The sequence below is a fragment of the Heptranchias perlo genome, chromosome 12 (genome assembly GCF_035084215.1).
Source record: "Heptranchias perlo isolate sHepPer1 chromosome 12, sHepPer1.hap1, whole genome shotgun sequence".
Taxonomy (NCBI): Eukaryota; Metazoa; Chordata; class Chondrichthyes; order Hexanchiformes; family Hexanchidae; genus Heptranchias; species Heptranchias perlo.
This window is the reverse complement of record NC_090336.1, coordinates 68419006-68442777: the sequence shown is the minus strand read 5'-3', so window position 1 is coordinate 68442777 and position 23772 is coordinate 68419006. Positions and strand designations below refer to the sequence as shown.

Here is a 23772-nt window from a genome sequence, read left to right as displayed (position 1 = left end):
GAGTGCCATTCCCTTTCTTCCTTTTCCCTCTTGCAGTTTTACCTTGGAGGGAAAGACGTCAGTCTCAGGTCACTTTTCAGGAAGCTGCAAGCCTGTGTATTGGGACGTGCCACCTTCCACAGACTTGGTCTCCTGACCTGAAACATTTAACTCCAGTTGTTGTGGGAAAAATTACTGCAGTTTTAAACTGGCAGTTCCAGAATTAATTGTTTCCAAGTCAGACATTTCCCGAAACAGAGAGCGCGAGAGAGACACAATGTTAACGTTTAAACTGCCACAAGCGAGAGGCGAAATAACTTCACGTTGCTGACTTTAAAAATGCGAGCAGACAGTGCGTGTGTGTTTGGAGGGAGTGCACTGTGAATGGCCACATTGGAAGCTGTGAGATCAAACTGTGCTGCTAACTGAGTGTTAAGGTGAGTAAAAGGCACTGGTTTGGGTGGAGCATTGCGCTCAGGATGGGAGATTTTCTTGAACGGTGCCAATTAATCTGCACCAGAAAATCATCCCCTGACCGGGATTCGAACCCGGGTCTCAACGAGTTTTAAATGTTGCGTCCTAACCACTGGACCACCAGGGGAGTTGCCCTCAATCCCCTGCAAACATATACAGAAGGCTGAACACATGGCTCCCTACAGTAGCAGCAGTGTCACCAGCAGAGGGCTTGACTTGCCATTTCCACTTTGACACTCAGTCTTTTCACACTCAGTCAAATGGCAAACGTCTATTCAGGAGGTTATCGCTTCTCGGCTTCGGGACCGAATATTAAATTGAATTTTGCAACAGGGAGATGGAATAGGGGCTTGGCTCCGTCCACTCCACGCATCGACCCAGTATTGCAGTGTCTCTGGCAACGGTGCACCTCCCTGTGGGGAGATATTCAAAAGGAAAAACAGCTCTTTCCCAGCGTCTCTGTCCGTGTGTACGTATTATGACTGAGAATAAAGCTGATATATTGCACTTACTTTCTCAGCTCAGTGCTATTCTTTTCTTCTCCTGGGCTGAGTGCCGCTCGTTCGCTCGTTCGTTCGCTCGCTCGCTCGCACGCAGGCAGCGATTATAATTCAAACTGCAAAATAACTTAACTTTAAACAAGCAGGGTCTGAGTACAAATGAAAACTGCGCTCCTGGACTGGACGGACTGTCTGTTTGTCTCGGTGAGGAAAAGGCAGTGGTGGTGAGGGTGGAGCATTGCGCTCAGGAGGGGAGACTTTCTTTGAGTGGTGCCAATTAATCTGCACCAGAAAATCATCCCCCCGACCGGGATTGGAACCCGGGTCTCAACGATTTAAAAGGTTGCGTCCTCGACCACTGGGCCACCTGGGGGAGCTGCCTCAACCGCCTGAGGAACCTGTCCGAGAGGCTGAGGACACGCACGCCTGCTCCACGAGCAGCAGCGACCAGCAGGGGGCCGACCGGCTGATCCTTCCCTTTCACAGGCAGGCTTCTGGCCCTCGATAAAACGACAAAGTTGTTCAGAAGGAAGGCCTGGGGGGAGGGAGGGAGGGAGGGACGGCCGTTGGAAATCAGCACAAAGCAGGTCCCCTGGAATCTCACACCTCCGACCCAGGAAACAGGTCTCCTGGTCAAAGCAGTCCAGCCATTAACGTGACAATGGACAGGGCCCCGGCAGCTTGAGACACATCTTTCTTTCGATATGCAAGTTCTTTTTAAAAAGGTTTCCTTCCACAGCAGCTCTGAGTGAGAGACTGACTGACATACGTACACACACACACACACACACACACAACACCGTCACCCATCCGATTGGTGGACCGCGGGGTCGACAATCTAACTTTTCGTTTCGATGCAGGGGAGAGCGCGAACGCAGTCCCCCACTACCACAAATTTTGCAGTCGAGTATCCCGCATTTGGGGACATCGCAGGCGTCAGCGCACACCCCAAGTGCAATGGGCTAGCCTCGTCCTGGGAGATCCGCCTTCGGGATCACAGATTCTCCCCTGCCAGGTAAGTATGCTTTGTGTCGCCACACACTGCCACTAGACAGCATTCGCTACCTTTTACGATTGCAAGGGCAGGTTTTAAGAATCAAAACGTCCCTTCGCTCGCAACGTGCTGATGCTCTGAGAGATTAATTCCGCTCAAATATCGTACCGTATATCCGATGATACACTCTGGGAGAAAATACTGCAGCGATGCGGTGCCGGCGATGGTTGTTTGCATGTCGCCCTTCAAGGGAAATGTCCCGCCTCCAGTTGTTGCTGTAGCAATATATACACGCGCGTTGTCGTGGTAATATAGAACTGCAAGTTGCCGTTGTCGTGGTAGTTTCGAATCAGCACAAAGCAGGTGCACTCCCTGGAATGTCACACCTGCGTCCCAGAAAACAGGTCTCCTGGTCAAAGCAGTCCCGCCCCCGCCCTGGGATTAACGTGACAATGGACAGGGCCCAGTCAGGGAGCAGCTTGAGAGACACCTTTCAATAGGCACTTCTGAAACATTAACGCCTTGTTTCTTTCGACAGTTTAACCAGCCTTTAACACGTCTTGTGTTTTTATTTCCCATTTCCAGCCAGCCAGCCCAGCCAGCCCAGCCAGCCGAGCCAGCATCTGCAGTATTTTCTTTTGATTGGTCTTGCCTGCTGTGGAATGAACGTTTAAACACGAGCTGCTGATTGTCAGCACCTCACCTCTTTCTCAATTGGCCGTTGCAATCTCACTCACTCGCTGTGAGACACGTCACGTCACGTCACTAGTTTTCTTTAAAGCGGTTTCCTTCCACGGCAGTGAGTTAGTGACTGAGACTGACTGACGGAGGTCCGTTGAGACACCACCTTCTCCCATCTGATCGGTGGCCGACTGGCAAATTTACCAATCTGTCAAGCAATCCTAGCAAGAAAGGAAAAAACGGCAACTTCTTTAAACTGATCCACTGTTGCAATTAGAAACGGTGGCAAAAATGTGGCCAGAGTGGGAGAGAACGGCAGTGCTTCTAGACTGCTTTAGACACAGTCAGCCAGAGACCAAAGAGGGAGGGAAAACAGGAGCGGAGATCAATTCGCATCGAGCGCGTTATCGCTTCTCGGCCTTTTGGCTAAGATCAAGTGGTCAAGTGGGGGAAGGCAACCGTTTGGAGCCTTCCTGCCATTGTATGCCGGGGGGATGCAGTCAGGGAGAAATCCCCTCGGGCAGAGTGTAGAGCTTTGGCTTGTAGAGCTTTGGCTTGATGTAATGTCACTGCAAGGAATCTGGAATGAATCTGTAAGGCAATAAGGCACCCCAGAGTGTCAGAAAAAAAAAAAAAGTTTCTGTTCTTATCAGTTTAATATCTGATATGTCCCCTATCTGGGGACCAAATATTAAATTGATTTTTGGAACAGGGAGATGGAACAAGAGCTTGCTCCGTCCACTCCACGCATCGACCCAGTATTACAGTGTCTCTGGCAACGGTGCACCTCCCTGTGGGGAGATATTCAAAATGCTGAACGGATTTTTGGAGCCTGTATTATTACTCAGAATGCTGAGATATTGCAACTGTGGTTTTTTTGTTTACTCCTGGGATGGATGAGTGCCACTCCCTTTCTTCCTTTTCCCTCTTGCAGTTTTACCTTGGAGGGAAAGACGTCAGTCTCAGGTCACTTTTCAGGAAGCTGCAAGCCTGTGTATTGGGACGTGCCACCTTCCACAGACTTGGTCTCCTGACCTGAAACATTTAACTCCAGTTGTTGTGGGAAAAATTACTGCAGTTTTAAACTGGCAGTTCCAGAATTAATTGTTTCCAAGTCAGACATTTCCCGAAACAGAGAGCGCGAGAGAGACACAATGTTAACGTTTAAACTGCCACAAGCGAGAGGCGAAATAACTTCACGTTGCTGACTTTAAAAATGCGAGCAGACAGTGCGTGTGTGTTTGGAGGGAGTGCACTGTGAATGGCCACATTGGAAGCTGTGAGATCAAACTGTGCTGCTAACTGAGTGTTAAGGTGAGTAAAAGGCACTGGTTTGGGTGGAGCATTGCGCTCAGGATGGGAGATTTTCTTGAACGGTGCCAATTAATCTGCACCAGAAAATCATCCCCTGACCGGGATTCGAACCCGGGTCTCAACGAGTTTTAAATGTTGCGTCCTAACCACTGGACCACCAGGGGAGTTGCCCTCAATCCCCTGCAAACATATACAGAAGGCTGAACACATGGCTCCCTACAGTAGCAGCAGTGTCACCAGCAGAGGGCTTGACTTGCCATTTCCACTTTGACACTCAGTCTTTTCACACTCAGTCAAATGGCAAACGTCTATTCAGGAGGTTATCGCTTCTCGGCTTCGGGACCGAATATTAAATTGAATTTTGCAACAGGGAGATGGAATAGGGGCTTGGCTCCGTCCACTCCACGCATCGACCCAGTATTGCAGTGTCTCTGGCAACGGTGCACCTCCCTGTGGGGAGATATTCAAAAGGAAAAACAGCTCTTTCCCAGCGTCTCTGTCCGTGTGTACGTATTATGACTGAGAATAAAGCTGATATATTGCACTTACTTTCTCAGCTCAGTGCTATTCTTTTCTTCTCCTGGGCTGAGTGCCGCTCGTTCGCTCGTTCGTTCGCTCGCTCGCTCGCACGCAGGCAGCGATTATAATTCAAACTGCAAAATAACTTAACTTTAAACAAGCAGGGTCTGAGTACAAATGAAAACTGCGCTCCTGGACTGGACGGACTGTCTGTTTGTCTCGGTGAGGAAAAGGCAGTGGTGGTGAGGGTGGAGCATTGCGCTCAGGAGGGGAGACTTTCTTTGAGTGGTGCCAATTAATCTGCACCAGAAAATCATCCCCCCGACCGGGATTGGAACCCGGGTCTCAACGATTTAAAAGGTTGCGTCCTCGACCACTGGGCCACCTGGGGGAGCTGCCTCAACCGCCTGAGGAACCTGTCCGAGAGGCTGAGGACACGCACGCCTGCTCCACGAGCAGCAGCGACCAGCAGGGGGCCGACCGGCTGATCCTTCCCTTTCACAGGCAGGCTTCTGGCCCTCGATAAAACGACAAAGTTGTTCAGAAGGAAGGCCTGGGGGGAGGGAGGGAGGGAGGGACGGCCGTTGGAAATCAGCACAAAGCAGGTCCCCTGGAATCTCACACCTCCGACCCAGGAAACAGGTCTCCTGGTCAAAGCAGTCCAGCCATTAACGTGACAATGGACAGGGCCCCGGCAGCTTGAGACACATCTTTCTTTCGATATGCAAGTTCTTTTTAAAAAGGTTTCCTTCCACAGCAGCTCTGAGTGAGAGACTGACTGACATACGTACACACACACACACACACACACACACACAACACCGTCACCCATCCGATTGGTGGACCGCGGGGTCGACAATCTAACTTTTCGTTTCGATGCAGGGGAGAGCGCGAACGCAGTCCCCCACTACCACAAATTTTGCAGTCGAGTATCCCGCATTTGGGGACATCGCAGGCGTCAGCGCACACCCCAAGTGCAATGGGCTAGCCTCGTCCTGGGAGATCCGCCTTCGGGATCACAGATTCTCCCCTGCCAGGTAAGTATGCTTTGTGTCGCCACACACTGCCACTAGACAGCATTCGCTACCTTTTACGATTGCAAGGGCAGGTTTTAAGAATCAAAACGTCCCTTCGCTCGCAACGTGCTGATGCTCTGAGAGATTAATTCCGCTCAAATATCGTACCGTATATCCGATGATACACTCTGGGAGAAAATACTGCAGCGATGCGGTGCCGGCGATGGTTGTTTGCATGTCGCCCTTCAAGGGAAATGTCCCGCCTCCAGTTGTTGCTGTAGCAATATATACACGCGCGTTGTCGTGGTAATATAGAACTGCAAGTTGCCGTTGTCGTGGTAGTTTCGAATCAGCACAAAGCAGGTGCACTCCCTGGAATGTCACACCTGCGTCCCAGAAAACAGGTCTCCTGGTCAAAGCAGTCCCGCCCCCGCCCTGGGATTAACGTGACAATGGACAGGGCCCAGTCAGGGAGCAGCTTGAGAGACATCTTTCAATAGGCACTTCTGAAACATTAACGCCTTGTTTCTTTCGACAGTTTAACCAGCCTTTAACACGTCTTGTGTTTTTATTTCCCATTTCCAGCCAGCCAGCCCAGCCAGCCCAGCCAGCCGAGCCAGCATCTGCAGTATTTTCTTTTGATTGGTCTTGCCTGCTGTGGAATGAACGTTTAAACACGAGCTGCTGATTGTCAGCACCTCACCTCTTTCTCAATTGGCCGTTGCAATCTCACTCACTCGCTGTGAGACACGTCACGTCACGTCACTAGTTTTCTTTAAAGCGGTTTCCTTCCACGGCAGTGAGTTAGTGACTGAGACTGACTGACGGAGGTCCGTTGAGACACCACCTTCTCCCATCTGATCGGTGGCCGACTGGCAAATTTACCAATCTGTCAAGCAATCCTAGCAAGAAAGGAAAAAACGGCAACTTCTTTAAACTGATCCACTGTTGCAATTAGAAACGGTGGCAAAAATGTGGCCAGAGTGGGAGAGAACGGCAGTGCTTCTAGACTGCTTTAGACACAGTCAGCCAGAGACCAAAGAGGGAGGGAAAACAGGAGCGGAGATCAATTCGCATCGAGCGCGTTATCGCTTCTCGGCCTTTTGGCTAAGATCAAGTGGTCAAGTGGGGGAAGGCAACCGTTTGGAGCCTTCCTGCCATTGTATGCCGGGGGGATGCAGTCAGGGAGAAATCCCCTCGGGCAGAGTGTAGAGCTTTGGCTTGTAGAGCTTTGGCTTGATGTAATGTCACTGCAAGGAATCTGGAATGAATCTGTAAGGCAATAAGGCACCCCAGAGTGTCAGAAAAAAAAAAAAAGTTTCTGTTCTTATCAGTTTAATATCTGATATGTCCCCTATCTGGGGACCAAATATTAAATTGATTTTTGGAACAGGGAGATGGAACAAGAGCTTGCTCCGTCCACTCCACGCATCGACCCAGTATTACAGTGTCTCTGGCAACGGTGCACCTCCCTGTGGGGAGATATTCAAAATGCTGAACGGATTTTTGGAGCCTGTATTATTACTCAGAATGCTGAGATATTGCAACTGTGGTTTTTTTGTTTACTCCTGGGATGGATGAGTGCCACTCCCTTTCTTCCTTTTCCCTCTTGCAGTTTTACCTTGGAGGGAAAGACGTCAGTCTCAGGTCACTTTTCAGGAAGCTGCAAGCCTGTGTATTGGGACGTGCCACCTTCCACAGACTTGGTCTCCTGACCTGAAACATTTAACTCCAGTTGTTGTGGGAAAAATTACTGCAGTTTTAAACTGGCAGTTCCAGAATTAATTGTTTCCAAGTCAGACATTTCCCGAAACAGAGAGCGCGAGAGAGACACAATGTTAACGTTTAAACTGCCACAAGCGAGAGGCGAAATAACTTCACGTTGCTGACTTTAAAAATGCGAGCAGACAGTGCGTGTGTGTTTGGAGGGAGTGCACTGTGAATGGCCACATTGGAAGCTGTGAGATCAAACTGTGCTGCTAACTGAGTGTTAAGGTGAGTAAAAGGCACTGGTTTGGGTGGAGCATTGCGCTCAGGATGGGAGATTTTCTTGAACGGTGCCAATTAATCTGCACCAGAAAATCATCCCCTGACCGGGATTCGAACCCGGGTCTCAACGAGTTTTAAATGTTGCGTCCTAACCACTGGACCACCAGGGGAGTTGCCCTCAATCCCCTGCAAACATATACAGAAGGCTGAACACATGGCTCCCTACAGTAGCAGCAGTGTCACCAGCAGAGGGCTTGACTTGCCATTTCCACTTTGACACTCAGTCTTTTCACACTCAGTCAAATGGCAAACGTCTATTCAGGAGGTTATCGCTTCTCGGCTTCGGGACCGAATATTAAATTGAATTTTGCAACAGGGAGATGGAATAGGGGCTTGGCTCCGTCCACTCCACGCATCGACCCAGTATTGCAGTGTCTCTGGCAACGGTGCACCTCCCTGTGGGGAGATATTCAAAAGGAAAAACAGCTCTTTCCCAGCGTCTCTGTCCGTGTGTACGTATTATGACTGAGAATAAAGCTGATATATTGCACTTACTTTCTCAGCTCAGTGCTATTCTTTTCTTCTCCTGGGCTGAGTGCCGCTCGTTCGCTCGTTCGTTCGCTCGCTCGCTCGCACGCAGGCAGCGATTATAATTCAAACTGCAAAATAACTTAACTTTAAACAAGCAGGGTCTGAGTACAAATGAAAACTGCGCTCCTGGACTGGACGGACTGTCTGTTTGTCTCGGTGAGGAAAAGGCAGTGGTGGTGAGGGTGGAGCATTGCGCTCAGGAGGGGAGACTTTCTTTGAGTGGTGCCAATTAATCTGCACCAGAAAATCATCCCCCCGACCGGGATTGGAACCCGGGTCTCAACGATTTAAAAGGTTGCGTCCTCGACCACTGGGCCACCTGGGGGAGCTGCCTCAACCGCCTGAGGAACCTGTCCGAGAGGCTGAGGACACGCACGCCTGCTCCACGAGCAGCAGCGACCAGCAGGGGGCCGACCGGCTGATCCTTCCCTTTCACAGGCAGGCTTCTGGCCCTCGATAAAACGACAAAGTTGTTCAGAAGGAAGGCCTGGGGGGAGGGAGGGAGGGAGGGACGGCCGTTGGAAATCAGCACAAAGCAGGTCCCCTGGAATCTCACACCTCCGACCCAGGAAACAGGTCTCCTGGTCAAAGCAGTCCAGCCATTAACGTGACAATGGACAGGGCCCCGGCAGCTTGAGACACATCTTTCTTTCGATATGCAAGTTCTTTTTAAAAAGGTTTCCTTCCACAGCAGCTCTGAGTGAGAGACTGACTGACATACGTACACACACACACACACACACACACACACAACACCGTCACCCATCCGATTGGTGGACCGCGGGGTCGACAATCTAACTTTTCGTTTCGATGCAGGGGAGAGCGCGAACGCAGTCCCCCACTACCACAAATTTTGCAGTCGAGTATCCCGCATTTGGGGACATCGCAGGCGTCAGCGCACACCCCAAGTGCAATGGGCTAGCCTCGTCCTGGGAGATCCGCCTTCGGGATCACAGATTCTCCCCTGCCAGGTAAGTATGCTTTGTGTCGCCACACACTGCCACTAGACAGCATTCGCTACCTTTTACGATTGCAAGGGCAGGTTTTAAGAATCAAAACGTCCCTTCGCTCGCAACGTGCTGATGCTCTGAGAGATTAATTCCGCTCAAATATCGTACCGTATATCCGATGATACACTCTGGGAGAAAATACTGCAGCGATGCGGTGCCGGCGATGGTTGTTTGCATGTCGCCCTTCAAGGGAAATGTCCCGCCTCCAGTTGTTGCTGTAGCAATATATACACGCGCGTTGTCGTGGTAATATAGAACTGCAAGTTGCCGTTGTCGTGGTCGTTTCGAATCAGCACAAAGCAGGTGCACTCCCTGGAATGTCACACCTGCGTCCCAGAAAACAGGTCTCCTGGTCAAAGCAGTCCCGCCCCCGCCCTGGGATTAACGTGACAATGGACAGGGCCCAGTCAGGGAGCAGCTTGAGAGACATCTTTCAATAGGCACTTCTGAAACATTAACGCCTTGTTTCTTTCGACAGTTTAACCAGCCTTTAACACGTCTTGTGTTTTTATTTCCCATTTCCAGCCAGCCAGCCCAGCCAGCCCAGCCAGCCGAGCCAGCATCTGCAGTATTTTCTTTTGATTGGTCTTGCCTGCTGTGGAATGAACGTTTAAACACGAGCTGCTGATTGTCAGCACCTCACCTCTTTCTCAATTGGCCGTTGCAATCTCACTCACTCGCTGTGAGACACGTCACGTCACGTCACTAGTTTTCTTTAAAGCGGTTTCCTTCCACGGCAGTGAGTTAGTGACTGAGACTGACTGACGGAGGTCCGTTGAGACACCACCTTCTCCCATCTGATCGGTGGCCGACTGGCAAATTTACCAATCTGTCAAGCAATCCTAGCAAGAAAGGAAAAAACGGCAACTTCTTTAAACTGATCCACTGTTGCAATTAGAAACGGTGGCAAAAATGTGGCCAGAGTGGGAGAGAACGGCAGTGCTTCTAGACTGCTTTAGACACAGTCAGCCAGAGACCAAAGAGGGAGGGAAAACAGGAGCGGAGATCAATTCGCATCGAGCGCGTTATCGCTTCTCGGCCTTTTGGCTAAGATCAAGTGGTCAAGTGGGGGAAGGCAACCGTTTGGAGCCTTCCTGCCATTGTATGCCGGGGGGATGCAGTCAGGGAGAAATCCCCTCGGGCAGAGTGTAGAGCTTTGGCTTGTAGAGCTTTGGCTTGATGTAATGTCACTGCAAGGAATCTGGAATGAATCTGTAAGGCAATAAGGCACCCCAGAGTGTCAGAAAAAAAAAAAAAGTTTCTGTTCTTATCAGTTTAATATCTGATATGTCCCCAATCTGGGGACCAAATATTAAATTGATTTTTGGAACAGGGAGATGGAACAAGAGCTTGCTCCGTCCACTCCACGCATCGACCCAGTATTACAGTGTCTCTGGCAACGGTGCACCTCCCTGTGGGGAGATATTCAAAATGCTGAACGGATTTTTGGAGCCTGTATTATTACTCAGAATGCTGAGATATTGCAACTGTGGTTTTTTTGTTTACTCCTGGGATGGATGAGTGCCACTCCCTTTCTTCCTTTTCCCTCTTGCAGTTTTACCTTGGAGGGAAAGACGTCAGTCTCAGGTCACTTTTCAGGAAGCTGCAAGCCTGTGTATTGGGACGTGCCACCTTCCACAGACTTGGTCTCCTGACCTGAAACATTTAACTCCAGTTGTTGTGGGAAAAATTACTGCAGTTTTAAACTGGCAGTTCCAGAATTAATTGTTTCCAAGTCAGACATTTCCCGAAACAGAGAGCGCGAGAGAGACACAATGTTAACGTTTAAACTGCCACAAGCGAGAGGCGAAATAACTTCACGTTGCTGACTTTAAAAATGCGAGCAGACAGTGCGTGTGTGTTTGGAGGGAGTGCACTGTGAATGGCCACATTGGAAGCTGTGAGATCAAACTGTGCTGCTAACTGAGTGTTAAGGTGAGTAAAAGGCACTGGTTTGGGTGGAGCATTGCGCTCAGGATGGGAGATTTTCTTGAACGGTGCCAATTAATCTGCACCAGAAAATCATCCCCTGACCGGGATTCGAACCCGGGTCTCAACGAGTTTTAAATGTTGCGTCCTAACCACTGGACCACCAGGGGAGTTGCCCTCAATCCCCTGCAAACATATACAGAAGGCTGAACACATGGCTCCCTACAGTAGCAGCAGTGTCACCAGCAGAGGGCTTGACTTGCCATTTCCACTTTGACACTCAGTCTTTTCACACTCAGTCAAATGGCAAACGTCTATTCAGGAGGTTATCGCTTCTCGGCTTCGGGACCGAATATTAAATTGAATTTTGCAACAGGGAGATGGAATAGGGGCTTGGCTCCGTCCACTCCACGCATCGACCCAGTATTGCAGTGTCTCTGGCAACGGTGCACCTCCCTGTGGGGAGATATTCAAAAGGAAAAACAGCTCTTTCCCAGCGTCTCTGTCCGTGTGTACGTATTATGACTGAGAATAAAGCTGATATATTGCACTTACTTTCTCAGCTCAGTGCTATTCTTTTCTTCTCCTGGGCTGAGTGCCGCTCGTTCGCTCGTTCGTTCGCTCGCTCGCTCGCACGCAGGCAGCGATTATAATTCAAACTGCAAAATAACTTAACTTTAAACAAGCAGGGTCTGAGTACAAATGAAAACTGCGCTCCTGGACTGGACGGACTGTCTGTTTGTCTCGGTGAGGAAAAGGCAGTGGTGGTGAGGGTGGAGCATTGCGCTCAGGAGGGGAGACTTTCTTTGAGTGGTGCCAATTAATCTGCACCAGAAAATCATCCCCCCGACCGGGATTGGAACCCGGGTCTCAACGATTTAAAAGGTTGCGTCCTCGACCACTGGGCCACCTGGGGGAGCTGCCTCAACCGCCTGAGGAACCTGTCCGAGAGGCTGAGGACACGCACGCCTGCTCCACGAGCAGCAGCGACCAGCAGGGGGCCGACCGGCTGATCCTTCCCTTTCACAGGCAGGCTTCTGGCCCTCGATAAAACGACAAAGTTGTTCAGAAGGAAGGCCTGGGGGGAGGGAGGGAGGGAGGGACGGCCGTTGGAAATCAGCACAAAGCAGGTCCCCTGGAATCTCACACCTCCGACCCAGGAAACAGGTCTCCTGGTCAAAGCAGTCCAGCCATTAACGTGACAATGGACAGGGCCCCGGCAGCTTGAGACACATCTTTCTTTCGATATGCAAGTTCTTTTTAAAAAGGTTTCCTTCCACAGCAGCTCTGAGTGAGAGACTGACTGACATACGTACACACACACACACACACACACACAACACCGTCACCCATCCGATTGGTGGACCGCGGGGTCGACAATCTAACTTTTCGTTTCGATGCAGGGGAGAGCGCGAACGCAGTCCCCCACTACCACAAATTTTGCAGTCGAGTATCCCGCATTTGGGGACATCGCAGGCGTCAGCGCACACCCCAAGTGCAATGGGCTAGCCTCGTCCTGGGAGATCCGCCTTCGGGATCACAGATTCTCCCCTGCCAGGTAAGTATGCTTTGTGTCGCCACACACTGCCACTAGACAGCATTCGCTACCTTTTACGATTGCAAGGGCAGGTTTTAAGAATCAAAACGTCCCTTCGCTCGCAACGTGCTGATGCTCTGAGAGATTAATTCCGCTCAAATATCGTACCGTATATCCGATGATACACTCTGGGAGAAAATACTGCAGCGATGCGGTGCCGGCGATGGTTGTTTGCATGTCGCCCTTCAAGGGAAATGTCCCGCCTCCAGTTGTTGCTGTAGCAATATATACACGCGCGTTGTCGTGGTAATATAGAACTGCAAGTTGCCGTTGTCGTGGTAGTTTCGAATCAGCACAAAGCAGGTGCACTCCCTGGAATGTCACACCTGCGTCCCAGAAAACAGGTCTCCTGGTCAAAGCAGTCCCGCCCCCGCCCTGGGATTAACGTGACAATGGACAGGGCCCAGTCAGGGAGCAGCTTGAGAGACATCTTTCAATAGGCACTTCTGAAACATTAACGCCTTGTTTCTTTCGACAGTTTAACCAGCCTTTAACACGTCTTGTGTTTTTATTTCCCATTTCCAGCCAGCCAGCCCAGCCAGCCCAGCCAGCCGAGCCAGCATCTGCAGTATTTTCTTTTGATTGGTCTTGCCTGCTGTGGAATGAACGTTTAAACACGAGCTGCTGATTGTCAGCACCTCACCTCTTTCTCAATTGGCCGTTGCAATCTCACTCACTCGCTGTGAGACACGTCACGTCACGTCACTAGTTTTCTTTAAAGCGGTTTCCTTCCACGGCAGTGAGTTAGTGACTGAGACTGACTGACGGAGGTCCGTTGAGACACCACCTTCTCCCATCTGATCGGTGGCCGACTGGCAAATTTACCAATCTGTCAAGCAATCCTAGCAAGAAAGGAAAAAACGGCAACTTCTTTAAACTGATCCACTGTTGCAATTAGAAACGGTGGCAAAAATGTGGCCAGAGTGGGAGAGAACGGCAGTGCTTCTAGACTGCTTTAGACACAGTCAGCCAGAGACCAAAGAGGGAGGGAAAACAGGAGCGGAGATCAATTCGCATCGAGCGCGTTATCGCTTCTCGGCCTTTTGGCTAAGATCAAGTGGTCAAGTGGGGGAAGGCAACCGTTTGGAGCCTTCCTGCCATTGTATGCCGGGGGGATGCAGTCAGGGAGAAATCCCCTCGGGCAGAGTGTAGAGCTTTGGCTTGTAGAGCTTTGGCTTGATGTAATGTCACTGCAAGGAATCTGGAATGAATCTGTAAGGCAATAAGGCACCCCAGAGTGTCAGAAAAAAAAAAAAAGTTTCTGTTCTTATCAGTTTAATATCTGATATGTCCCCAATCTGGGGACCAAATATTAAATTGATTTTTGGAACAGGGAGATGGAACAAGAGCTTGCTCCGTCCACTCCACGCATCGACCCAGTATTACAGTGTCTCTGGCAACGGTGCACCTCCCTGTGGGGAGATATTCAAAATGCTGAACGGATTTTTGGAGCCTGTATTATTACTCAGAATGCTGAGATATTGCAACTGTGGTTTTTTTGTTTACTCCTGGGATGGATGAGTGCCACTCCCTTTCTTCCTTTTCCCTCTTGCAGTTTTACCTTGGAGGGAAAGACGTCAGTCTCAGGTCACTTTTCAGGAAGCTGCAAGCCTGTGTATTGGGACGTGCCACCTTCCACAGACTTGGTCTCCTGACCTGAAACATTTAACTCCAGTTGTTGTGGGAAAAATTACTGCAGTTTTAAACTGGCAGTTCCAGAATTAATTGTTTCCAAGTCAGACATTTCCCGAAACAGAGAGCGCGAGAGAGACACAATGTTAACGTTTAAACTGCCACAAGCGAGAGGCGAAATAACTTCACGTTGCTGACTTTAAAAATGCGAGCAGACAGTGCGTGTGTGTTTGGAGGGAGTGCACTGTGAATGGCCACATTGGAAGCTGTGAGATCAAACTGTGCTGCTAACTGAGTGTTAAGGTGAGTAAAAGGCACTGGTTTGGGTGGAGCATTGCGCTCAGGATGGGAGATTTTCTTGAACGGTGCCAATTAATCTGCACCAGAAAATCATCCCCTGACCGGGATTCGAACCCGGGTCTCAACGAGTTTTAAATGTTGCGTCCTAACCACTGGACCACCAGGGGAGTTGCCCTCAATCCCCTGCAAACATATACAGAAGGCTGAACACATGGCTCCCTACAGTAGCAGCAGTGTCACCAGCAGAGGGCTTGACTTGCCATTTCCACTTTGACACTCAGTCTTTTCACACTCAGTCAAATGGCAAACGTCTATTCAGGAGGTTATCGCTTCTCGGCTTCGGGACCGAATATTAAATTGAATTTTGCAACAGGGAGATGGAATAGGGGCTTGGCTCCGTCCACTCCACGCATCGACCCAGTATTGCAGTGTCTCTGGCAACGGTGCACCTCCCTGTGGGGAGATATTCAAAAGGAAAAACAGCTCTTTCCCAGCGTCTCTGTCCGTGTGTACGTATTATGACTGAGAATAAAGCTGATATATTGCACTTACTTTCTCAGCTCAGTGCTATTCTTTTCTTCTCCTGGGCTGAGTGCCGCTCGTTCGCTCGTTCGTTCGCTCGCTCGCTCGCACGCAGGCAGCGATTATAATTCAAACTGCAAAATAACTTAACTTTAAACAAGCAGGGTCTGAGTACAAATGAAAACTGCGCTCCTGGACTGGACGGACTGTCTGTTTGTCTCGGTGAGGAAAAGGCAGTGGTGGTGAGGGTGGAGCATTGCGCTCAGGAGGGGAGACTTTCTTTGAGTGGTGCCAATTAATCTGCACCAGAAAATCATCCCCCCGACCGGGATTGGAACCCGGGTCTCAACGATTTAAAAGGTTGCGTCCTCGACCACTGGGCCACCTGGGGGAGCTGCCTCAACCGCCTGAGGAACCTGTCCGAGAGGCTGAGGACACGCACGCCTGCTCCACGAGCAGCAGCGACCAGCAGGGGGCCGACCGGCTGATCCTTCCCTTTCACAGGCAGGCTTCTGGCCCTCGATAAAACGACAAAGTTGTTCAGAAGGAAGGCCTGGGGGGAGGGAGGGAGGGAGGGACGGCCGTTGGAAATCAGCACAAAGCAGGTCCCCTGGAATCTCACACCTCCGACCCAGGAAACAGGTCTCCTGGTCAAAGCAGTCCAGCCATTAACGTGACAATGGACAGGGCCCCGGCAGCTTGAGACACATCTTTCTTTCGATATGCAAGTTCTTTTTAAAAAGGTTTCCTTCCACAGCAGCTCTGAGTGAGAGACTGACTGACATACGTACACACACACACACACACACACACAACACCGTCACCCATCCGATTGGTGGACCGCGGGGTCGACAATCTAACTTTTCGTTTCGATGCAGGGGAGAGCGCGAACGCAGTCCCCCACTACCACAAATTTTGCAGTCGAGTATCCCGCATTTGGGGACATCGCAGGCGTCAGCGCACACCCCAAGTGCAATGGGCTAGCCTCGTCCTGGGAGATCCGCCTTCGGGATCACAGATTCTCCCCTGCCAGGTAAGTATGCTTTGTGTCGCCACACACTGCCACTAGACAGCATTCGCTACCTTTTACGATTGCAAGGGCAGGTTTTAAGAATCAAAACGTCCCTTCGCTCGCAACGTGCTGATGCTCTGAGAGATTAATTCCGCTCAAATATCGTACCGTATATCCGATGATACACTCTGGGAGAAAATACTGCAGCGATGCGGTGCCGGCGATGGTTGTTTGCATGTCGCCCTTCAAGGGAAATGTCCCGCCTCCAGTTGTTGCTGTAGCAATATATACACGCGCGTTGTCGTGGTAATATAGAACTGCAAGTTGCCGTTGTCGTGGTAGTTTCGAATCAGCACAAAGCAGGTGCACTCCCTGGAATGTCACACCTGCGTCCCAGAAAACAGGTCTCCTGGTCAAAGCAGTCCCGCCCCCGCCCTGGGATTAACGTGACAATGGACAGGGCCCAGTCAGGGAGCAGCTTGAGAGACACCTTTCAATAGGCACTTCTGAAACATTAACGCCTTGTTTCTTTCGACAGTTTAACCAGCCTTTAACACGTCTTGTGTTTTTATTTCCCATTTCCAGCCAGCCAGCCCAGCCAGCCCAGCCAGCCGAGCCAGCATCTGCAGTATTTTCTTTTGATTGGTCTTGCCTGCTGTGGAATGAACGTTTAAACACGAGCTGCTGATTGTCAGCACCTCACCTCTTTCTCAATTGGCCGTTGCAATCTCACTCACTCGCTGTGAGACACGTCACGTCACGTCACTAGTTTTCTTTAAAGCGGTTTCCTTCCACGGCAGTGAGTTAGTGACTGAGACTGACTGACGGAGGTCCGTTGAGACACCACCTTCTCCCATCTGATCGGTGGCCGACTGGCAAATTTACCAATCTGTCAAGCAATCCTAGCAAGAAAGGAAAAAACGGCAACTTCTTTAAACTGATCCACTGTTGCAATTAGAAACGGTGGCAAAAATGTGGCCAGAGTGGGAGAGAACGGCAGTGCTTCTAGACTGCTTTAGACACAGTCAGCCAGAGACCAAAGAGGGAGGGAAAACAGGAGCGGAGATCAATTCGCATCGAGCGCGTTATCGCTTCTCGGCCTTTTGGCTAAGATCAAGTGGTCAAGTGGGGGAAGGCAACCGTTTGGAGCCTTCCTGCCATTGTATGCCGGGGGGATGCAGTCAGGGAGAAATCCCCTCGGGCAGAGTGTAGAGCTTTGGCTTGTAGAGCTTTGGCTTGATGTAATGTCACTGCAAGGAATCTGGAATGAATCTGTAAGGCAATAAGGCACCCCAGAGTGTCAGAAAAAAAAAAAAAGTTTCTGTTCTTATCAGTTTAATATCTGATATGTCCCCAATCTGGGGACCAAATATTAAATTGATTTTTGGAACAGGGAGATGGAACAAGAGCTTGCTCCGTCCACTCCACGCATCGACCCAGTATTACAGTGTCTCTGGCAACGGTGCACCTCCCTGTGGGGAGATATTCAAAATGCTGAACGGATTTTTGGAGCCTGTATTATTACTCAGAATGCTGAGATATTGCAACTGTGGTTTTTTTGTTTACTCCTGGGATGGATGAGTGCCACTCCCTTTCTTCCTTTTCCCTCTTGCAGTTTTACCTTGGAGGGAAAGACGTCAGTCTCAGGTCACTTTTCAGGAAGCTGCAAGCCTGTGTATTGGGACGTGCCACCTTCCACAGACTTGGTCTCCTGACCTGAAACATTTAACTCCAGTTGTTGTGGGAAAAATTACTGCAGTTTTAAACTGGCAGTTCCAGAATTAATTGTTTCCAAGTCAGACATTTCCCGAAACAGAGAGCGCGAGAGAGACACAATGTTAACGTTTAAACTGCCACAAGCGAGAGGCGAAATAACTTCACGTTGCTGACTTTAAAAATGCGAGCAGACAGTGCGTGTGTGTTTGGAGGGAGTGCACTGTGAATGGCCACATTGGAAGCTGTGAGATCAAACTGTGCTGCTAACTGAGTGTTAAGGTGAGTAAAAGGCACTGGTTTGGGTGGAGCATTGCGCTCAGGATGGGAGATTTTCTTGAACGGTGCCAATTAATCTGCACCAGAAAATCATCCCCTGACCGGGATTCGAACCCGGGTCTCAACGAGTTTTAAATGTTGCGTCCTAACCACTAGACCATCAGGGGAGTTGCCCTCAATCCCCTGCAAACATATACAGAAGGCTGAACACATGGCTCCCTACAGTAGCAGCAGTGTCACCAGCAGAGGGCTTGACTTGCCATTTCCACTTTGACACTCAGTCTTTTCACACTCAGTCAAATGGCAAACGTCTATTCAGGAGGTTATCGCTTCTCGGCTTCGGGACCGAATATTAAATTGAATTTTGCAACAGGGAGATGGAATAGGGGCTTGGCTCCGTCCACTCCACGCATCGACCCAGTATTGCAGTGTCTCTGGCAACGGTGCACCTCCCTGTGGGGAGATATTCAAAAGGAAAAACAGCTCTTTCCCAGCGTCTCTGTCCGTGTGTACGTATTATGACTGAGAATAAAGCTGATATATTGCACTTACTTTCTCAGCTCAGTGCTATTCTTTTCTTCTCCTGGGCTGAGTGCCGCTCGTTCGCTCGTTCGTTCGCTCGCTCGCTCGCACGCAGGCAGCGATTATAATTCAAACTGCAAAATAACTTAACTTTAAACAAGCAGGGTCTGAGTACAAATGAAAACTGCGCTCCTGGACTGGACGGACTGTCTGTTTGTCTCGGTGAGGAAAAGGCAGTGGTGGTGAGGGTGGAGCATTGCGCTCAGGAGGGGAGACTTTCTTTGAGTGGTGCCAATTAATCTGCACCAGAAAATCATCCCCCCGACCGGGATTGGAACCCGGGTCTCAACGATTTAAAAGGTTGCGTCCTCGACCACTGGGCCACCTGGGGGAGCTGCCTCAACCGCCTGAGGAACCTGTCCGAGAGGCTGAGGACACGCACGCCTGCTCCACGAGCAGCAGCGACCAGCAGGGGGCCGACCGGCTGATCCTTCCCTTTCACAGGCAGGCTTCTGGCCCTCGATAAAACGACAAAGTTGTTCAGAAGGAAGGCCTGGGGGGAGGGAGGGAGGGAGGGACGGCCGTTGGAAATCAGCACAAAGCAGGTCCCCTGGAATCTCACACCTCCGACCCAGGAAACAGGTCTCCTGGTCAAAGCAGTCCAGCCATTAACGTGACAATGGACAGGGCCCCGGCAGCTTGAGACACATCTTTCTTTCGATATGCAAGTTCTTTTTAAAAAGGTTTCCTTCCACAGCAGCTCTGAGTGAGAGACTGACTGACATACGTACACACACACACACACACACACACAACACCGTCACCCATCCGATTGGTGGACCGCGGGGTCGACAATCTAACTTTTCGTTTCGATGCAGGGGAGAGCGCGAACGCAGTCCCCCACTACCACAAATTTTGCAGTCGAGTATCCCGCATTTGGGGACATCGCAGGCGTCAGCGCACACCCCAAGTGCAATGGGCTAGCCTCGTCCTGGGAGATCCGCCTTCGGGATCACAGATTCTCCCCTGCCAGGTAAGTATGCTTTGTGTCGCCACACACTGCCACTAGACAGCATTCGCTACCTTTTACGATTGCAAGGGCAGGTTTTAAGAATCAAAACGTCCCTTCGCTCGCAACGTGCTGATGCTCTGAGAGATTAATTCCGCTCAAATATCGTACCGTATATCCGATGATACACTCTGGGAGAAAATACTGCAGCGATGCGGTGCCGGCGATGGTTGTTTGCATGTCGCCCTTCAAGGGAAATGTCCCGCCTCCAGTTGTTGCTGTAGCAATATATACACGCGCGTTGTCGTGGTAATATAGAACTGCAAGTTGCCGTTGTCGTGGTAGTTTCGAATCAGCACAAAGCAGGTGCACTCCCTGGAATGTCACACCTGCGTCCCAGAAAACAGGTCTCCTGGTCAAAGCAGTCCCGCCCCCGCCCTGGGATTAACGTGACAATGGACAGGGCCCAGTCAGGGAGCAGCTTGAGAGACACCTTTCAATAGGCACTTCTGAAACATTAACGCCTTGTTTCTTTCGACAGTTTAACCAGCCTTTAACACGTCTTGTGTTTTTATTTCCCATTTCCAGCCAGCCAGCCCAGCCAGCCCAGCCAGCCGAGCCAGCATCTGCAGTATTTTCTTTTGATTGGTCTTGCCTGCTGTGGAATGAACGTTTAAACACGAGCTGCTGATTGTCAGCACCTCACCTCTTTCTCAATTGGCCGTTGCAATCTCACTCACTCGCTGTGAGACACGTCACGTCACGTCACTAGTTTTCTTTAAAGCGGTTTCCTTCCACGGCAGTGAGTTAGTGACTGAGACTGACTGACGGAGGTCCGTTGAGACACCACCTTCTCCCATCTGATCGGTGGCCGACTGGCAAATTTACCAATCTGTCAAGCAATCCTAGCAAGAAAGGAAAAAACGGCAACTTCTTTAAACTGATCCACTGTTGCAATTAGAAACGGTGGCAAAAATGTGGCCAGAGTGGGAGAGAACGGCAGTGCTTCTAGACTGCTTTAGACACAGTCAGCCAGAGACCAAAGAGGGAGGGAAAACAGGAGCGGAGATCAATTCGCATCGAGCGCGTTATCGCTTCTCGGCCTTTTGGCTAAGATCAAGTGGTCAAGTGGGGGAAGGCAACCGTTTGGAGCCTTCCTGCCATTGTATGCCGGGGGGATGCAGTCAGGGAGAAATCCCCTCGGGCAGAGTGTAGAGCTTTGGCTTGTAGAGCTTTGGCTTGATGTAATGTCACTGCAAGGAATCTGGAATGAATCTGTAAGGCAATAAGGCACCCCAGAGTGTCAGAAAAAAAAAAAAAGTTTCTGTTCTTATCAGTTTAATATCTGATATGTCCCCAATCTGGGGACCAAATATTAAATTGATTTTTGGAACAGGGAGATGGAACAAGAGCTTGCTCCGTCCACTCCACGCATCGACCCAGTATTACAGTGTCTCTGGCAACGGTGCACCTCCCTGTGGGGAGATATTCAAAATGCTGAACGGATTTTTGGAGCCTGTATTATTACTCAGAATGCTGAGATATTGCAACTGTGGTTTTTTTGTTTACTCCTGGGATGGATGAGTGCCACTCCCTTTCTTCCTTTTCCCTCTTGCAGTTTTACCTTGGAGGGAAAGACGTCAGTCTCAGGTCACTTTTCAGGAAGCTGCAAGCCTGTGTATTGGGACGTGCCACCTTCCACAGACTTGGTCTCCTGACCTGAAACATTTAACTCCAGTTGTTGTGGGAAAAATTACTGCAGTTTTAAACTGGCAGTTCCAGAATTAATTGTTTCCAAGTCAGACATTTCCCGAAACAGAGAGCGCGAGAGAGACACAATGTTAACGTTTAAACTGCCACAAGCGAGAGGCGAAATAACTTCACGTTGCTGACTTTAAAAATGCGAGCAGACAGTGCGTGTGTGTTTGGAGGGAGTGCACTGTGAATGGCCACATTGGAAGCTGTGAGATCAAACTGTGCTGCTAACTGAGTGTTAAGGTGAGTAAAAGGCACTGGTTTGGGTGGAGCATTGCGCTCAGGATGGGAGATTTTCTTGAACGGTGCCAATTAATCTGCACCAGAAAATCATCCCCTGACCGGGATTCGAACCCGGGTCTCAACGAGTTTTAAATGTTGCGTCCTAACCACTAGACCATCAGGGGAGTTGCCCTCAATCCCCTGCAAACATATACAGAAGGCTGAACACATGGCTCCCTACAGTAGCAGCAGTGTCACCAGCAGAGGGCTTGACTTGCCATTTCCACTTTGACACTCAGTCTTTTCACACTCAGTCAAATGGCAAACGTCTATTCAGGAGGTTATCGCTTCTCGGCTTCGGGACCGAATATTAAATTGAATTTTGCAACAGGGAGATGGAATAGGGGCTTGGCTCCGTCCACTCCACGCATCGACCCAGTATTGCAGTGTCTCTGGCAACGGTGCACCTCCCTGTGGGGAGATATTCAAAAGGAAAAACAGCTCTTTCCCAGCGTCTCTGTCCGTGTGTACGTATTATGACTGAGAATAAAGCTGATATATTGCACTTACTTTCTCAGCTCAGTGCTATTCTTTTCTTCTCCTGGGCTGAGTGCCGCTCGTTCGCTCGTTCGTTCGCTCGCTCGCTCGCACGCAGGCAGCGATTATAATTCAAACTGCAAAATAACTTAACTTTAAACAAGCAGGGTCTGAGTACAAATGAAAACTGCGCTCCTGGACTGGACGGACTGTCTGTTTGTCTCGGTGAGGAAAAGGCAGTGGTGGTGAGGGTGGAGCATTGCGCTCAGGAGGGGAGACTTTCTTTGAGTGGTGCCAATTAATCTGCACCAGAAAATCATCCCCCCGACCGGGATTGGAACCCGGGTCTCAACGATTTAAAAGGTTGCGTCCTCGACCACTGGGCCACCTGGGGGAGCTGCCTCAACCGCCTGAGGAACCTGTCCGAGAGGCTGAGGACACGCACGCCTGCTCCACGAGCAGCAGCGACCAGCAGGGGGCCGACCGGCTGATCCTTCCCTTTCACAGGCAGGCTTCTGGCCCTCGATAAAACGACAAAGTTGTTCAGAAGGAAGGCCTGGGGGGAGGGAGGGAGGGAGGGACGGCCGTTGGAAATCAGCACAAAGCAGGTCCCCTGGAATCTCACACCTCCGACCCAGGAAACAGGTCTCCTGGTCAAAGCAGTCCAGCCATTAACGTGACAATGGACAGGGCCCCGGCAGCTTGAGACACATCTTTCTTTCGATATGCAAGTTCTTTTTAAAAAGGTTTCCTTCCACAGCAGCTCTGAGTGAGAGACTGACTGACATACGTACACACACACACACACACACACACAACACCGTCACCCATCCGATTGGTGGACCGCGGGGTCGACAATCTAACTTTTCGTTTCGATGCAGGGGAGAGCGCGAACGCAGTCCCCCACTACCACAAATTTTGCAGTCGAGTATCCCGCATTTGGGGACATCGCAGGCGTCAGCGCACACCCCAAGTGCAATGGGCTAGCCTCGTCCTGGGAGATCCGCCTTCGGGATCACAGATTCTCCCCTGCCAGGTAAGTATGCTTTGTGTCGCCACACACTGCCACTAGACAGCATTCGCTACCTTTTACGATTGCAAGGGCAGGTTTTAAGAATCAAAACGTCCCTTCGCTCGCAACGTGCTGATGCTCTGAGAGATTAATTCCGCTCAAATATCGTACCGTATATCCGATGATACACTCTGGGAGAAAATACTGCAGCGATGCGGTGCCGGCGATGGTTGTTTGCATGTCGCCCTTCAAGGGAAATGTCCCGCCTCCAGTTGTTGCTGTAGCAATATATACACGCGCGTTGTCGTGGTAATATAGAACTGCAAGTTGCCGTTGTCGTGGTAGTTTCGAATCAGCACAAAGCAGGTGCACTCCCTGGAATGTCACACCTGCGTCCCAGAAAACAGGTCTCCTGGTCAAAGCAGTCCCGCCCCCGCCCTGGGATTAACGTGACAATGGACAGGGCCCAGTCAGGGAGCAGCTTGAGAGACATCTTTCAATAGGCACTTCTGAAACATTAACGCCTTGTTTCTTTCGACAGTTTAACCAGCCTTTAACACGTCTTGTGTTTTTATTTCCCATTTCCAGCCAGCCAGCCCAGCCAGCCCAGCCAGCCGAGCCAGCATCTGCAGTATTTTCTTTTGATTGGTCTTGCCTGCTGTGG

General features: G+C 50.3%; 7 non-coding genes and 13 pseudogenes across 7 annotated transcripts; 13 read left to right on the top strand and 7 right to left on the bottom strand.

Moving 5' to 3' along the window:
• Nucleotides 1–738: 738 nt before the first annotated feature.
• On the top strand, nt 739–867 carry LOC137330493 (U2 spliceosomal RNA; annotated as a pseudogene).
• A 943-nt stretch (nt 868–1810) lies between these two features.
• On the bottom strand, nt 1811–1976 carry LOC137329144 (U1 spliceosomal RNA). The gene has a single exon (XR_010964897.1). It is a non-coding gene; the product is annotated as a U1 spliceosomal RNA (small nuclear RNA).
• A 1241-nt stretch (nt 1977–3217) lies between these two features.
• Nucleotides 3218–3420, top strand: LOC137328764 (U2 spliceosomal RNA; annotated as a pseudogene).
• An 844-nt stretch (nt 3421–4264) lies between these two features.
• LOC137330491 (U2 spliceosomal RNA) lies at nt 4265–4393 on the top strand (annotated as a pseudogene).
• Nucleotides 4394–5340: 947 nt separating this feature from the next.
• On the bottom strand, nt 5341–5506 carry LOC137329133 (U1 spliceosomal RNA). The gene has a single exon (XR_010964896.1). It is a non-coding gene; the product is annotated as a U1 spliceosomal RNA (small nuclear RNA).
• Nucleotides 5507–6747: 1241 nt separating this feature from the next.
• Nucleotides 6748–6950, top strand: LOC137328763 (U2 spliceosomal RNA; annotated as a pseudogene).
• An 844-nt stretch (nt 6951–7794) lies between these two features.
• Nucleotides 7795–7923, top strand: LOC137330490 (U2 spliceosomal RNA; annotated as a pseudogene).
• A 947-nt stretch (nt 7924–8870) lies between these two features.
• Nucleotides 8871–9036, bottom strand: LOC137329120 (U1 spliceosomal RNA). Its single transcript, XR_010964894.1, has one exon. It is a non-coding gene; the product is annotated as a U1 spliceosomal RNA (small nuclear RNA).
• A 1241-nt stretch (nt 9037–10277) lies between these two features.
• Nucleotides 10278–10480, top strand: LOC137328682 (U2 spliceosomal RNA; annotated as a pseudogene).
• An 844-nt stretch (nt 10481–11324) lies between these two features.
• LOC137330489 (U2 spliceosomal RNA) lies at nt 11325–11453 on the top strand (annotated as a pseudogene).
• A 943-nt stretch (nt 11454–12396) lies between these two features.
• On the bottom strand, nt 12397–12562 carry LOC137329108 (U1 spliceosomal RNA). The gene has a single exon (XR_010964893.1). It is a non-coding gene; the product is annotated as a U1 spliceosomal RNA (small nuclear RNA).
• Nucleotides 12563–13803: 1241 nt separating this feature from the next.
• Nucleotides 13804–14006, top strand: LOC137328681 (U2 spliceosomal RNA; annotated as a pseudogene).
• Nucleotides 14007–14850: 844 nt separating this feature from the next.
• LOC137330488 (U2 spliceosomal RNA) lies at nt 14851–14979 on the top strand (annotated as a pseudogene).
• A 943-nt stretch (nt 14980–15922) lies between these two features.
• LOC137329097 (U1 spliceosomal RNA) lies at nt 15923–16088 on the bottom strand. Its single transcript, XR_010964892.1, has one exon. It is a non-coding gene; the product is annotated as a U1 spliceosomal RNA (small nuclear RNA).
• Nucleotides 16089–17329: 1241 nt separating this feature from the next.
• Nucleotides 17330–17532, top strand: LOC137328680 (U2 spliceosomal RNA; annotated as a pseudogene).
• Nucleotides 17533–18376: 844 nt separating this feature from the next.
• Nucleotides 18377–18505, top strand: LOC137330487 (U2 spliceosomal RNA; annotated as a pseudogene).
• Nucleotides 18506–19448: 943 nt separating this feature from the next.
• LOC137329086 (U1 spliceosomal RNA) lies at nt 19449–19614 on the bottom strand. The gene has a single exon (XR_010964891.1). It is a non-coding gene; the product is annotated as a U1 spliceosomal RNA (small nuclear RNA).
• A 1241-nt stretch (nt 19615–20855) lies between these two features.
• On the top strand, nt 20856–21058 carry LOC137328678 (U2 spliceosomal RNA; annotated as a pseudogene).
• Nucleotides 21059–21902: 844 nt separating this feature from the next.
• Nucleotides 21903–22031, top strand: LOC137330486 (U2 spliceosomal RNA; annotated as a pseudogene).
• Nucleotides 22032–22974: 943 nt separating this feature from the next.
• LOC137329075 (U1 spliceosomal RNA) lies at nt 22975–23140 on the bottom strand. Its single transcript, XR_010964890.1, has one exon. It is a non-coding gene; the product is annotated as a U1 spliceosomal RNA (small nuclear RNA).
• Nucleotides 23141–23772: the final 632 nt, after the last annotated feature.